Source organism: Zootoca vivipara, chromosome 12 (assembly GCF_965207765.1).
Source record: "Zootoca vivipara chromosome 12, rZooViv2.hap1.1, whole genome shotgun sequence".
NCBI classification, from domain to species: Eukaryota; Metazoa; Chordata; class Lepidosauria; order Squamata; family Lacertidae; genus Zootoca; species Zootoca vivipara.
In genome coordinates, this window is record NC_142595.1 from 41,092,934 (window position 1) to 41,107,941 (window position 15,008).

General features: G+C 46.2%; 1 non-coding gene across 1 annotated transcript; it reads right to left on the reverse strand.

The window, feature by feature from the left end:
- Positions 1-5,792: 5,792 nt before the first annotated feature.
- On the reverse strand, positions 5,793-5,864 carry TRNAP-AGG (transfer RNA proline (anticodon AGG)). Its single transcript has one exon. It is a non-coding gene; the product is annotated as a tRNA-Pro (tRNA).
- Positions 5,865-15,008: the final 9,144 nt, after the last annotated feature.

Genomic DNA, 15,008 nt, shown 5'->3' on the forward strand with positions numbered 1-15,008 from the left:
AGACAATTAAGACGGTGTGCAGCAATTGTAGCTGCTCCTGCTGTCACCTGTTACCTGGATATGAGCTGGACTGCACCTGGGGCTGGATGATGCTAGCATGACAACGGCGCAAAAACAAAAGAGAAAAGCTGTTTTACTTTATTTTGTTTTAAATTGTCTGTAAAAACCTCCCTCCTCCCCCCCTGCCCTGCCCCTGGTTCAGATGCTTGTTCAGCCTTAAAGTTCTGCTCGCGCAACACAGCTAAATTTCAGCCTGATTCAATCATGGAACTGAAATGTGAATTTCAAAAGTCCGATGTTAGCCACATCCACAGTAGACTCATTGGAAATAATGGACTTTTTTATCCATTTATTTCAATGTGTCTAATAATCCCTCATGTTTGTGGCTCAGAGCAGATCAATGCAATACACTTAAAGCACATTATTTTCACCCAAATAATCCTGGGAACTGTAGTTTGTTAAGGATGCTGGGAACTAAAACTTGTGAGGGGGAAAACTACAGTTCCCAGGGTTCTTTAGGGGAAGTCGTGTGCTTTAAATGTGCGCCAGTTGCCCTTTAAATGTATGGTGTGGACCTTCTGGCGGCTGCAAACAGTACGTCTTTTCATTTTAGTTTTTATTTATATTTCCAGGAATGCACCGCAAGCCCAAATGCAAGCCATGAGCAGACATTTTAAAACACTTTTATTGGTTTTATTTGTGGGGGAAATGTTCAACGCCCATGACTGAGTAATTTTGATCAGAGCCATGTGTGTCAGCATAGATCAGGGATAGGCAACCTTCGGCCCTCCAGATGTTTTGGCCTACAAAACATCTGGAGGGCCGAAGGTTGCCTCTGCCTGGCATAGATGATGCCCTTTCACACGGCTTGAGCCACAGACAGAACCAAGGAAGTTTTGCTCAAATTCCTTTCTCATTAACACAAAGTCCGGGTTAATGAGTTCACTGAACTGACGGTTTGTCTAGCCTGGCTGGCAAGACGAAAACAGCGACATTTCTCCGTCCACCTGCGGCAAAGGAGCTAAATAAAGCCCAGGGGCCGGTAATTGAATGGGCAGGCCTGGGCAAGCAAGCTGCAAATGCTCAGCAGATATTACCCACAACTGCGGGCCAGTTGCTTAGCTGCAGAGACTGTGGCGCAAGCAGATGGCATTGTGGGAAACTCCCTCGCCAACTCTGCCACTGCGGTTCTGCCCTCTCCCACCTCTCCGTCCCACAGGATCTGTAATTGGGCTAATGGCAGGGCTGAGGAACAATTGAATTGTTCAGCTGGTGGACAGAGGAGGGGCGGAGAAAGTCTCCCCAGGAAACCATGGCAGTCTCCCACAGCAAAAGCCAATCGCAGCGCAACAGTGACAACACCGCAGCCCCCAGTGCGGTTTGAACACATGGCCCCATGTTTACGAGATTAGCGTGCAAATCCCCTGAGCTGCAGAAAGACATCCTTGCAACAATTTCTAGTTGGTTGCCTTTCAAACAGGATAGCTGACATAAAAAAATAAAAAAATCCTAGGCCTTGCAGCCTGGAAATGTAACCTAGGAAGCTTTCCTTGGCCTGAAATAAAGTGATGCTTAAAGCGTCACCTGGCTAATTTCAGGCTGTTGGTAAGGAGCAGGAACACAGCCAATGGAAATTGGATGCTGCTAGACTACAATTCCCATCATTCCTGGCCATCGGCTCACACTGGTTGGGGCTAATGGGAAGTTCAACAACAGCTGGAGGGCCACAGGCTCCCCATCCCATACCCTCCAACATGTTGAGTCCCAAAACCAGGAGGCATGTCTTCCCAGCTGTGCTCCCGCACGAGTCATGTGACCCGGGTGAGATCACAGAGCCCAAAAGACGCACTTGGGAGGGGGGGCGTGCTCTCGCACATGAGCTCGGCATCTGAAAATGCTTGTTTGGGGGCACCGTGCAAGATCGCGTCACCCCAAAAAGTTTCCTTTCAGGACAAGATCTCTCCGCAAAATCACATGAAATCACAGCGCCCCAAATGGTCGCTGTGCTCTTGCGTGAAAAAACAGTATGTCATTTCATTTATCATTTCATTTCCATTATATACAGAAAGTTGTTCAAAATAACTTTTATTTAAAAAAAAACCTAGAAGCTTTCCTTTTGGAAATTATAGGGACAGAACTACCTAAATTGTATAGAATTTTATTTATATATGCTACCACAGCAGCAAAAATGGTACTTTTTTGGAAAGAAGCAGAAGTCACAGGAAAGGAAGAATGGATACAAAAACCTATGGAATATGCAGAAATGGCGAAACTTACCGGAAGAATAAGAAATCAAGATAGCAAACTCTTTATAAAAGAATGGAAATGGCTTATTGAATATTTGCAGATAAATTGTAGACAGATAAAAACATTAGCAGGATTATTGTAATAACCTGCAGTTTTATAAGAATACTAGCTGACCCGGCCACGCGTTGCTGTGGTTCTTTCCTGTGATCCCCACCCCACCCGTCCCGATCCATGACGTATCCTGCCCCTCCTCCCTCCACCCCGGCTCATCCCTGTGTTTCGGTAGGATACCCTTTCCTCTGTTGTCCCTGGGGAGTGTTGGCCCCTCCCCCATGTATCTCCATACCTTGCCCCCCACCCTTGGAGAAGGAACTGTTAGGTTCTGGGTTTTATTTCCCAGCATGCACTTCTGTCTGAGCCCTCTGTTGTCCCTGGGGAGTGTTGGCCCCTACCCCCGGTGTCTTCCTACATTGGCCCCCACCCTTGGAGAAGGAAATGTCAGTTTCTGGGTTCAATTTCCCAGTATTTACTTTTGTCTGAGCCCTCTGTTGTGCCCTCCCCCCCGTATCTCCATACATTGGCCCCTGCGCATGCATCCTGAACATTTACATATATTTAGATTAAGGATGGGGGGTGATGATGTGCCCTGGGACGCAGAGAACTACTTAAAAAATTCTGAGGGGGGGGGTCAAATAGCGAAGCCCCATAGCCCTGTAACAACAGACAGGCCCAGGCAGAAGGAGGGGGGTCATATGGGCCACTTGGCGCGGGCCTCCGAATCTAGAGGGGGCCTCGGTCTCCATATTCACAATCAGTAAAATGAAAAAAGTAACAAAAGGGTTAAAAACAGGGACACATTATCTTATCTACCTGGGCCGGGCCTCTGTCTGGCCCTGCAAGGGCCTGGCAACAGAAGGCTCGTTCTGAAGCACCCAAGTTGTTCAGTTCCATAAAAAAACCCAGGAAGTGGCCACTGCAAATATATGAGGACTTAAACTGGGGAGAGAAAGTGCATGGTTGTGTTTTTATATATATATAAAAAGACACAGAGGCTTACAATCAGTTGTTTCTCCTAAAATAAGACATACCCATAAAATATAAAATAAGCCATAGCAGGATTTCTAAGCATTTGTGCAATATAAGCCATACCCCGAAAATAATACATAGTGATAGGCGCAGTTCTGGAGGGCCCCAAGGAAGAGGCAAGGCTGGACGCGTAATAAATAAGACATCCCCTGAAAATAAGCCAATGTGGGGGTTTTTAAGGGAAAATAAATATAAGACAGTGTCTTATTTTCAGAGAAACATGGTAAAGCCTAGGTTAAAAGGGGCATGACTGCCCTTACCTAAAATGGCCGCCGGAGCCTCGCATGTGACACAACGCCCACTAAATTATAAAGTGAAAACCCCTCCCTGTGCCCCCAAGTGCGTGTTAGGATAAATGATGGACGACTGCCTAATGCTGCCAGGCGTTTATTAATGCAGCCGCCGGGAGAGGCTTTGGGCTTGGGGTGTAATGGCCTTTTTGGTGGTTGCAAGGCCTCCTGTTTTACAGGATCTCGTGGCGGAGGCGGGGTTTGTGGGTGTGACGCGTTGTTGTGTCTAATCCCTGTGACTGCCCCCACGTGTCCCGATCCATGATCTATTCAGTTTGTTCCCCCCTCCTCCATGACCAGCGTATCTCATGACGTTTTGAAGGATGGTATTTATTTTTGTCTTGTGGGTGTTTTTTTGGGGGGGGGGTAGTGGTGCTAAATTGTAAAGTAAAAACCCCTTGCTGTGCCCCCAAGTGCGTTGCTGTGGGTTATCTACCCCCCGGGCCTAGTGGGGTTTTGCAGCAGGGGCCTACATAAAACAAAGGCCTAGTGGTCTGATAATGGCCGCCTTGGTGGTTTAAGTTGCTTGGTTGATGATGTCATTTGGTTTGTGGGTGTGGCTTAGATTTCACAGGAAGGGAGGGGGTGTACTGTGGGAGGAATTCCACTTGAGGGCGCTGTTTGACTTGGTGGAAAACCAGGTCTACACCTGCCCAGGTGTGTGATTTGAGGTTTTCTTGTCCCCAGCAACCCCCGGGGAGTGGCCTGGATCGTTGTGTCAAAATTTCAGGACGATCGGTCAAGCAGTTACGGAGAAGATAGCGGCCAACAATTTCAAGATATTTACATTTATATATATATAGATGTCATATAGAGGAGGGAGAAAGGTTGTTTTCTGCTGCTCCAGAGAAGCGGACACGGAACAATGGATTCAAACTACAAGAAAGTAGATTCCACCTAAACATTAGGAAGAGCTTCCTGACAGTAAGAGCTGTTTGGCAGTTGAATTTGCTACCAAGGAGTGTGGTGGAGTCTCCTTCTTTGGAGGTCTTTAAGCAGAGGCTTGACAGGCATATGTCAAGAATGCTTTGATGGTGTTTCTTACTTGGCAGGGGGTTGGACTGGATGGCCCTTGTGGTCCCTTCCAACTCTGCAATTCCATGATTCTATCGGGGGGGGGGGAGCCCAAACACCACTGAGCCCCGAGTTAAACCCTCACTCTCACAGTACCACACCTCCAAGAGGATCAACCTTCTCCACTTCCACCACAAAAGCATGTCTGGAGTCAGCTAATAATAATAATAATAATCAGTGTATGAATAGCCCACAGAAAGCTCATTCTTTTAAAAAAAAATATTTAGAAAAGGGTCTGTTCCCCCCACTGCATAACTGATGTGGAGGAAAGGAGAAGCTTGAAGAAGATTAATCATGTATTTGTTGTTACTTTTTCTTTAAAGCCTGATAAATATGGAAAGTCTGAAAATAAGGTTTTTAAGGAAATAAAATAAATGCCCAGTGGTTTGTGTGTGTGTGTGTGTGTGTGTGTGTGTGTGTGTGTGTGTGTGTGTGTGTGTGTGTTTTTAAGAAGATGCATGGTTCTAAATTAATGCCATAATGTATGGGTGCCGATTTTAATAGCACTTTTAAGAAATGGAGGATTGGTTGAGAGTTGCAATATGTGCATAATTCTCCGTTTATTTATTTTTTAAAAGAGGCCATAACTTCCGATCTGCAAACCCTTTCTTTTCATCCTTGATGTGTTTGACAGGGTTGGGTAGGAAAACACTCTGCACATGCTCTGCGGCATTCTTGTTTTATTATTTTTCACACACTTTGGTGCTGTGTTTAAGAACTGAAAAGCAAGTTGGTGGACGGTCAGAATTCAGGTGGGGATTTTTAATAACAGTTGAAGTCAGGAACATTTTATTTTATTTTTATTAATGCTGTTAATATTCATTCATTTGTTCCACCCATGATATTCTGAAAACAGCATTCAAGTGCAGTCCTAGACACATCTATTTAGATGTGCAATGGGACTTGCCACCAGGAAAATGTTACAGAATTACAGTACAGATATTCAGAATACAGACCACGGAATTTTTTTGCCCAGGATCAATCTTTGTTTTTCAAGGAAATTTTTATAGTTCGCAACTTTCTTTTTAGGAGAAAAGAGATAAAACCCGACACTATATGAAAGTTCACTCATCGTTTAGTATTGCAATAAATATAGGGCTCGTCCGGGATTTGAACCCGGGACCTCTCGCACCCTAAGCGAGAATCATACCCCTAGACCAACGAGCCAGCTGTGATGATAGGGCTCGTACAAAGTTTATCTTCTATACCAACTTCTGTCACTGTGTGCCACGTGGAATTGTAGGACATTGAGCATCTTATTGGCTTCTATGACTGATCAGCGCCATCTAGCGGTACAGGACTGTTACTTTCTGCATTCGGAATACAGTACAGTAATTGTTGAATTGTTTTCAAATACGTTGTACTGTATAAAAAGTGTAGACTATAAAGCGAGATGAGTGCCGCAACTCGAGAGTCGTCCGTGACTGGACCTAATGGTCAGGGGTCCCTTTACCTTTATATAGTTCATCTTTATTTCATCTTATTTTCTTAAACTAGGAAAAGACACCAGTATAGCTACATTTGACCAAAGTCTCCACCAACCCCACCTTGTGCCTTTTCAAAAAAGAGTAGCTACCCTTTGCTTGTGAAGGGACTCCCTGGAGAGATCTGTGCAGTAAACTGGCTGAAATCCAACAGGTGGTGTTTCCCCCTAGCATGCTGGTGCAGAGACAGGATTTGCACCAGGATCAGAGATTGAATGCCCTGGAAATCTACAGGTGAAACTCGGAAAATTAGAATATCGTCGAAAAGTGCATTTATTTCAGTAATACAACTTTTAATTTTTCTTTTAATTTTTACAAATGCTTTCTTTTGGAAATTCCACAGTAATAAAACAAATAGTTACAATAATACAAAAATAAACATTGCTATTAAAAGGTAAAGGTAAGGGGACCCCTGACCATTAGGTCCAGTCGTGACCAACTCTGGGGTTTCGGTGCTCATCTCGTGTTATTGGCCCAGGTCATGTGGCCAGCATGACAAAGCAGCTTCTGGCGAACCAGAGCAGCACACGGAAACACTGTTTACCATCCCGCTGTAGCGGCCCCTATTTATCTACTTGCACTTTGACGTGCTTTCAAACTGCTAGGTTGGCAGGAGCTGGGACTGAGCAATGGGAGCTCACCCCGTAGCAGGGATTCGAACCTCCAACCTTCTGATCGGCAGGCCCTAGGCCAGGCATCCCCAAACTTTGGCCCTCAATATGTTTTGGACTACAATTATCATCATCCCTGAGCACTGGTCCTGTTAGCTAATAATCATGGGAGTTGTAGGCCAAAACATCTGGAGGGCCGCAGTTTGGGGATGCCTGCCCTAGGCTCTGTGGCTTAACCCACAACGCCACCAACGTCCCAACATTGCTATTACATTTCATTGATTACATTCCATTCATAATTGACCCGCCTAACGACAAATAATTACGATTACAACAAATAACGGCCTGACATATCTTGCTTTGCATGTCATGCATCTATCTCATATATTGGTTTCACCTTTTAAGTTGCGTTACTGAAATAAATGCACTTTTCGACGACATTCTAATTTTCCGGGTTTCTCCTGTAGCTGCTGGGAATTGCAATTGAGGAGAGCGCTACTGCTCAGGTCTTGCTTTCAGGCTCCCCATGGGCACTTGGTTGGCCACTTTGAGAAACAGCATGCTGGACTGAATGGGCTTTTACCTTTTTTTATTCTTAATATTGTATTTTATTTTATTTCAAGATTCAATGTTACACTTTGTCACTCAACATTTATAATCCTCTATCCCAGGGGTGTCAAACTCAAATTCATCGGGGGCCGCATCAGCAGTTTGGTCACCCTCAAAGGGCCGGTTGTGTCTGTAGGACTATGTGTCCACTCTTTATTATCATAAATTATTGTCACTGCATTCAATTATTACTGTTTTTTGTAATAATGTAAGCTCATTCCCGCCCCCACGCGGATCACATTCCTGCGTCGTGGCGCGTGTGTGGGAGGGGATGTAAACGAGGGAAATTTGAACAAAAGGTGGGGATTGACGGCTTCCGGGGGGGGGGGGGCTCAACTAAACCTTCGGCAGGAAGGAGAAAGCCACTGCTGGGATTAAAAACCTGCAGATGGAAAGAGGGCTTCCCTCTCCCGCCCTGCGCACACCCAAACCCCGCTAGGCAGGATGCCACACGCTGCAACCCACCCCATGCTTTGGAGAGGGGCAGGAACATGTGGTGCAGCGCCAACTCCCTGCTTTGCTTTTGTATCCTCCCTCCTCAGCGCCAGAGTCCCTTCCCCTCGCGCTGAGGGAGGGCAGCGGATTTCCCGAGGAGGAAGGCGGCGGCAGCCCCAGCGGACGTGCATCTTCGCCTCAGAGCTGCTCTTCCCCCCACCCGCGCTGTTGTCATCTTCGCCGCCGCCTCTCCCTACCGGGACTGCAGGCAGAGGAGGCTTGAAAACCTCCCCCCCATAAAAAATTCCCCTTCCACCTACTCAAACCGCGAGGCGACTCCATCTGGAGCCCTACATCACGAGGGGCTGAGAAGAGGCGGCGGCAGAGCGGGAAGTGCAGGAACCCGTTCCGTCGTCGCCGCCTCCCTCCCGGCCGCCCCCCGGGGAGCAGCTCCGCCGGAACTGAGAAGCCAAAGGGCGGCTCGGGGGTGGGGGGCAGAGCAAAAGCCAGGCACCCTCCCGAGTGTCTATGAGGAGAAAACGGGGGAAGAGGAAAGAGAAACCCGGCTCCATCAAGAGAGCGGCTGTTGCGCTTCACCTACTTCCCCCTCAGGCTCACTCCACGTCCCTTTCGCCCGCTTGCTCGCCCACCTCCCGGATGCAGCCGAGGAGAGGAAGGGAAGCGGCGGGCGGCGGCTCCCCAGTGCCGCCTCACTCGCTCTCGGAGACAACAGCAAAGCCCGCCAAAAAAAATTCCAGCGCTGCTCCGTCCCGGCACCAACTTTGCCGGCAGCGCCTGTAGGGCTTTCCTACCTCCTCGGCGGGCTTCCTCCTCCTCCTCCTGCATCTCACTTCCCCGTCTGGCCGCTGTGCCACCGCCTCCCTTAGCCTCATTCAAAATTGAAATTCCCTGGCCAAGGCCGTCAGCGCGGCTCCAGCGCCCCGGCCTCCGCCTGCAGCCCCGCCCCCGGTTTTGACCCTCGGCCAATTGCAGGCTCCAGAACTACTGACAGCTGTAATTGTCGGCGGCGGCTACGCGGGCCACATGACGAGGTCTGGCGGGCCGGATTAGGCCCCCGGGCCTTGTGTTTGACACCAGTGCTCTATCCAATACACTTGTCACCCACAAAACTTAAGAATGTTTTCAATTGCCTACCAGTTGTGCGTCCAATAAAACAGATAAATTTGTTGAGGGCAAAACTGCCATAGTTTCATAGCTGTGAGGTTTGTGGGTGGGGAAGAAATGGAACTTTCAAATTCTGATGTGTTAAGGCTAGAGCATGAGGCTCTTAATCTCAGGGTTGTGGGTTAAAGTCCCATGTGGGGTTGAACTAGATGACCCTCGTGGCCCCTTCCAACTCTATGATCTTTCCCCCCACCTCTCCTGAGCCTCACAGACATGGAGAGGAGGAGATCTCATATTGACCATGAAGCAGAGGGGAATAAATCTAGGGAGAAAACGTAGAAAACTAAGATCTACCAGGATGAGATGATCCGGTGGACCTCCAGCTGAGCCAAGAGGTTCCTGGCACACAGCTACGCATATCCTGGCTGAACTGGGATCCAGCTGGCTGAGCCAAAGCTAGCGGATTTTTAATAATAATAATAATAATAATAATAATAATAATAATAATAATAATATTCCAAATATTATTCCAAATAATATTATTCCAAATCATAGAATCATAGAATCATAGAATCATAGAATGATTAAATAAGAGACATGGGGGAATGATCAACGGTCTTCAATGTCTGTATACTAATGCACAGAGCATGGGAAATAAACAAGATGAACTTGAGCTCTTGGTACAGCAAACTAAATATGACATAATAGGCATCACTGAAACCTGGTGGGATGAGTCTCATGACTGGAATGTAGTAATAGAGGGATACAATCTATTTAAGAGAAATAGACCAAACAGGAAAGGAGGAGGAGTAGCTTTATATGTTAGGGATATGTATACCTGTGAAGAGATCCAGGATTTAAAACTTCAAAGCCAAATTGAGAGTATCTGGGTCAAAATTAAGGGAGAGAAAAACAACAGTGATCTCATTGTGGGAGTTTACTATAGATCCCCAAGCCAAACTGAGGACACAGATGATGCCTTCCTGGAACAGATGGCCAAGCATTCCAAAGGAAGTGAGATAGTAGTAATGGGGGATTTCAACTATCCTGATATTTGTTGGATGTCAAACTCAGCCAAGAGCATAAGGTCGAACAGATTCCTCACTGGCCTTGCAGACAACTTCATTGTCCAGAAAGTGGGAGAAGCAACAAGAGGATCAGCCATTTTAGATCTGGTCCTAACCAATAGTGATGACTTGGTTAGTGGGGTAGAAGTGGCAGGATCATTAGGTGGGAGTGACCATGCTCTTCTGGAGTTTATTATCCAGCGGAAAGGAGCAACCAAGCATACTAAGGTCCAAATTCTAGACTTTAAGAAAGCCGACTTCAGAAAACTTAGGGAAACGCTGGGTGAAATCCCATGGACAGTAATACTAAAAGGGAAGGGAGTTCATGATGGTTGGGAGTTTGTTAAAAGGGAGATATTAAAAGCACAACTTCAGGCAATACCAATGAGACGGAAACATGGAAGGTGCCTAAAGAAGCCAGGCTGGCTATCTAAAGAACTTTTGACTGAGTTAAGATTTAAAAGGGATATGTACAAAAAATGGAAAAGGGGGGAAATCTCCAGAGAGGAATTCAAACATATAGCCAGCACGTGTAGAGACAAAGTCAGAAAAGCTAAAGCACAGAATGAACTCAGGCTCGCCAGAGAGGTTAAAAGCAACAAAAAGGGCTTTTATGGGTATGTCCGTAGCAAAAGGAAAAACAAGGAAACAGTGGGGTCACTCAGAGGAGAAGATGGTGAAATGCAAACAGGGGACAGAGAAAGGGCAGAACTCCTCAATGCCTTCTTTGCCTCAGTCTTCTCCAAGAAAGAAAACAACGCCCGACCTGAAGAATATGGAGCAGATGATTCAGCAGGGGAAACACAGCCCAGAATAAGTAAGGAGGTAGTACAAGAATACTTGGCTAGTTTAGATGTATTCAAGTCTCCAGGGCCAGATGAACTACATCCAAGAGTATTAAAAGAACTGGCAGAGGTGATTTCAGAACCACTGGCAATAATCTTTGAAAATTCCTGGAGAACAGGCGAAGTTCCAGCAGACTGGAGGAGGGCAAATGTTGTCCCTATTTTCAAAAAGGGGAAAAGAGAGGACCCAAACAATTACCGCCCAGTCAGCCTGACATCAATACCAGGAAAGATTCTAGAGCAGATCATTAAGCAAACAGTCTGTGAGCACCTAGAAAGAAACTCTGTGATCACTAAAAGTCAGCATGGGTTCCTGAAAAATAAGTCATGTCAGACTAATCTGATCTCATTTTTTGACAGAATTACAAGCCTGGTAGATGAAGGGAACGCTGTGGATGTAGCCTATCTTGATTTCAGCAAGGCCTTTGACAAGGTGCCCCATGATATTCTTGTAAAGAAGCTGGTAAAATGTGGGCTAGACAATGCTACCATTCAGTGGATTTGTAGCTGGATTACTGACCGAACCCAAAGGGTGCTCATCAATGGCTCCTCCTCATCCTGGAGAGTAGTGACTAGTGGGGTGCCACAGGGTTCTGTCTTGGGCCCAGTCTTGTTCAACATCTTTATCAATGACTTGGATGATGGGCTTGAGGGAATCCTGAGCAAGTTTGCAGATGACACCAAGTTGGGAGGGGTGGCTAACACCCCAGAGGACAGGATCACACTTCAGAATGACCTTAACAGATTAGACAACTGGGCCAAAGCAAACAAGATGAATTTTAACAAGGAGAAATGTAAAGTACTACACTTGGGCAAAAAAAATGAAAGGCACAAATACAGGATGGGAGACACCTGGCTTGAGAGCAGTACATGTGAAAAGGATCTAGGAGTTTTGGTTGACCACAAACTTGACATGAGTCAGCAGTGTGATGCAGCAGCTAAAAAAGCCAATGCAATTCTGGGCTGCATCAATAGGAGTATAGCATCTAGATCAAGGGAAGTAATAGTACCACTGTATTCTGCTCTGGTCAGACCTCACCTGGAGTATTGTGTCCAGTTCTGGGCACCACAGTTCAAGAAGGATACTGATAAGCTGGAACGTGTCCAGAAGAGGGCAACCAAAATGGTCAAAGGCCTGGAAACGATGCCTTATGAGGAACGGCTTAGGGAGCTGGGTATGTTTAGCCTGGAGAAGAGAAGGTTAAGGGGTGATATGATAACCATGTTCAAATATATAAAAGGATGTCATATAGAGGAGGGAGAAAGGTTGTTTTCTGCTGCTCCAGAGAAGCGGACACGGAGCAACGGATTCAAACTACAAGAAAGAAAATTCCACCTAAACATTAGGAAGAACTTCCTGACAGTAAGAGCTGTTCGGCAGTGGAATTTGCTGCCAAGGAGTGTGGTGGAGTCTCCTTCTTTGGAGGTCTTTAAGCAGAGGCTTGACAGCCATCTGTCAGGAATGCTTTGATGGTGTTTCCTGCTTGGCAGGGGGTTGGACTGGATGGCCCTTGTGGTCTCTTCCAACTCTATGATTCTATGATTCTATGATTCTATGATTCTATATTATTTATACCCCGCCCATCTGGCTGGGCTTCACCTGCCACTCTGGGCGGCTTCCAACAAACATTAAAATACATCAAATATCACAGATTAAAAACTTCCCTAAACAGGGCTGCCTTTAGGTATTTTCTAAATGTCAGGTAGTCGTTTATCTCTCTGACCGCTGATGGGAGGGTGTTCCACAGGGCAGGTGCCATTACCGAGAAGGCCCTCTGCCTGGTTCCCTGTAGCTTTGCTTCTCGCAGTGAGGGAACCGCCAGAAGGCCCTCGGAGCTGGACCTCAGTGTCTGGGCTGAATGATGGGGGTGGAGACGCTCCTTCAGGTATACTGGATCGAGGCCATTTAGGGCTTTAAAGGTCAGCACCAACACTTTGAATAGTGCTCAGAAACGTACTGGGAGCCAATGTAGATCTTTCAAGACCGGTGTTATGTGGTCTCGGCAGCCGCTCCCAGTCACAGGTCTAGCTGCCGCATTCTGGCTTAGTTGTAGTTTCCGGGTCACCTTCATATTTTTTTTTTTTGAATAATTTTTATTAATTTTTAGGGAAAAAAAACACATACAAAGTATACAACATAAACTCTGTCCCTTCATTTTCCCTCCACCCACAAGCCCACCTCTGCCACCAGTGAGCCCCATGGGTATTGGGGAACGAAGGGGTCCATTTTAAGCTGGGTTTGACCTCCCCCCTCCTTCCTCCCCCCTCATCCCCCCCCCCTGCCACTGAGAGGACAAAGGCGGAGGATCTCTGGGGATTGGCTTATCCCCCAGCTATTTCTTCACTGTACTGGAAAAAAGAAAAACAAAGAAAAAAGGAGAGAGAGAGAGAAAAAAGCAAAAATATGAAAAGGGGGGAAAAAAGGGAAGGAAAAAAAAAGAAAAAAGGAAAAATATTAATGGCTTCCACGACTCTCCTCCTCCTGGATTTCCCAACCTCTTTACATAGTTATGGCGGGTTTTCTAATCCAATTCAGAATCTTATTCTTATAATATTAACACAATCCTCCTCCTTCTTCATGCTGTCCCCCTCTGAGCCCCCCCCCCTGCCACTGGGGTAGCCCGAGGAGTCCAGCAGTCAAAAGGTTCCATTTTTGTGTCTGGGTTTCCCTCCACCCTTCCCTCTCCCCTCAAGGCACCCCCTGCCACTGGGTACCAAGAGTAAGAAGGGGGAGACAGGCAGTTTTCCACCCAAACACCTGATCACCAAAATTATTCAAAAACAAACTCTAAGCATATTTCCTCAGCCATTCTTTTTACTCCCTCCAGAAAGCTCTTAACCTTAAACTATAAAAATCTCTCCTTCCCCCCCCCCAATGTCCCTCCTCCCAATTGGATCAGCATATCCTTTAACAGGCCAAGATTCCGACACCGTTGTTCATAGACCAAAAACAGTACCTTAAACTAAAATTTTTACCCCACTCCAATTCTTTCCCACATCCACTTCCAGACCTCTGCTCCTCCCTCTTTCTGCCTTTCCCTCCCTTCACTAACACCATTCAACATTTCAGTCTCTCCAGGATTTTCACTTCCATCAATCTTCTCTTCACTTTGCTTCTCCTTGTCGGCCTCATCTCTTTGTTCTGATCTTTGTTTTCCATCATCCAACACATATTTTTTATAGTCTGAATCAGTCTCCAAATTGTCCTCAAATTGTTGCTCCTCACACACAATCTCATAAACAAAATTGTCCTCTAAATCTTGCTCTTGCACCTCATTCTCCTTTTCTGTTGGATTGAAACATTGCCTTTCCTTGTAGATATCTTCCCATGTTTGTAGATAACCCAGCACAGCTTCCTGGAAAGCTCGAGAGAATTTTGTTTTCATAGTTCACTTGACCACAGGCAGACCAGAGATAAGGGCAGAAGGGTACTGGAAAATTCCTCTCTACAACGTTTTCGGCTCCATCTTGGCTGTTCTTATCCTTTGTCTTTAACCTCATCAGATTTCAAATTTACAGTCCGCTTAAATCCTTTTAAAACCTTTTGAATCAATTTTTCCAATTCACAGGAATAAAATCATCTTTCTTAGCCCTTTAACAACTTGACAGCTTTTGACAGCTGTCGAAACGTCCTCCCCCTTGTTGCTGCTGAACCTCAAGGGGCAACGACACCGGGGGGCTGGGGAGGTTTGGAAAAGTGTTTCTTTCTCTCGGGTCCGCAATCTTGAAAGAAGTTTTCCCTTTTCGGCTTGGGAATATTTAATGCGCCTCCCGATTGTCCATTTGGAAGAGATCGGCTTCCGTTACTTTAGAATCTCTTCCTATCTTCAAATTTAAAATTTTTAAGATCCGAAAAGAGATTTAACTTACTTTGAAGAAGTCTTTTATTGCCTTCTTTTATTGCCTTCTTTTATTGCCTTTTATTGCCTTGGAAGAATCCGCCGCTTGCAGGCTGAGGACTCGGAGCTTCACTTCAAGGAGGTAAGATGAAACCCAAAAATGGCTCCTGCGACTCCACTCTGCTGGCTCTCGATTGCTCTACTGAGCTCTCGGGCAGCAGAGGATTCGCGTTCGGAGCAAACAGCTGGGCACTTTGTCACCGGGACTCTCTACTCGGTGTTTTTTCGGGGAGTCC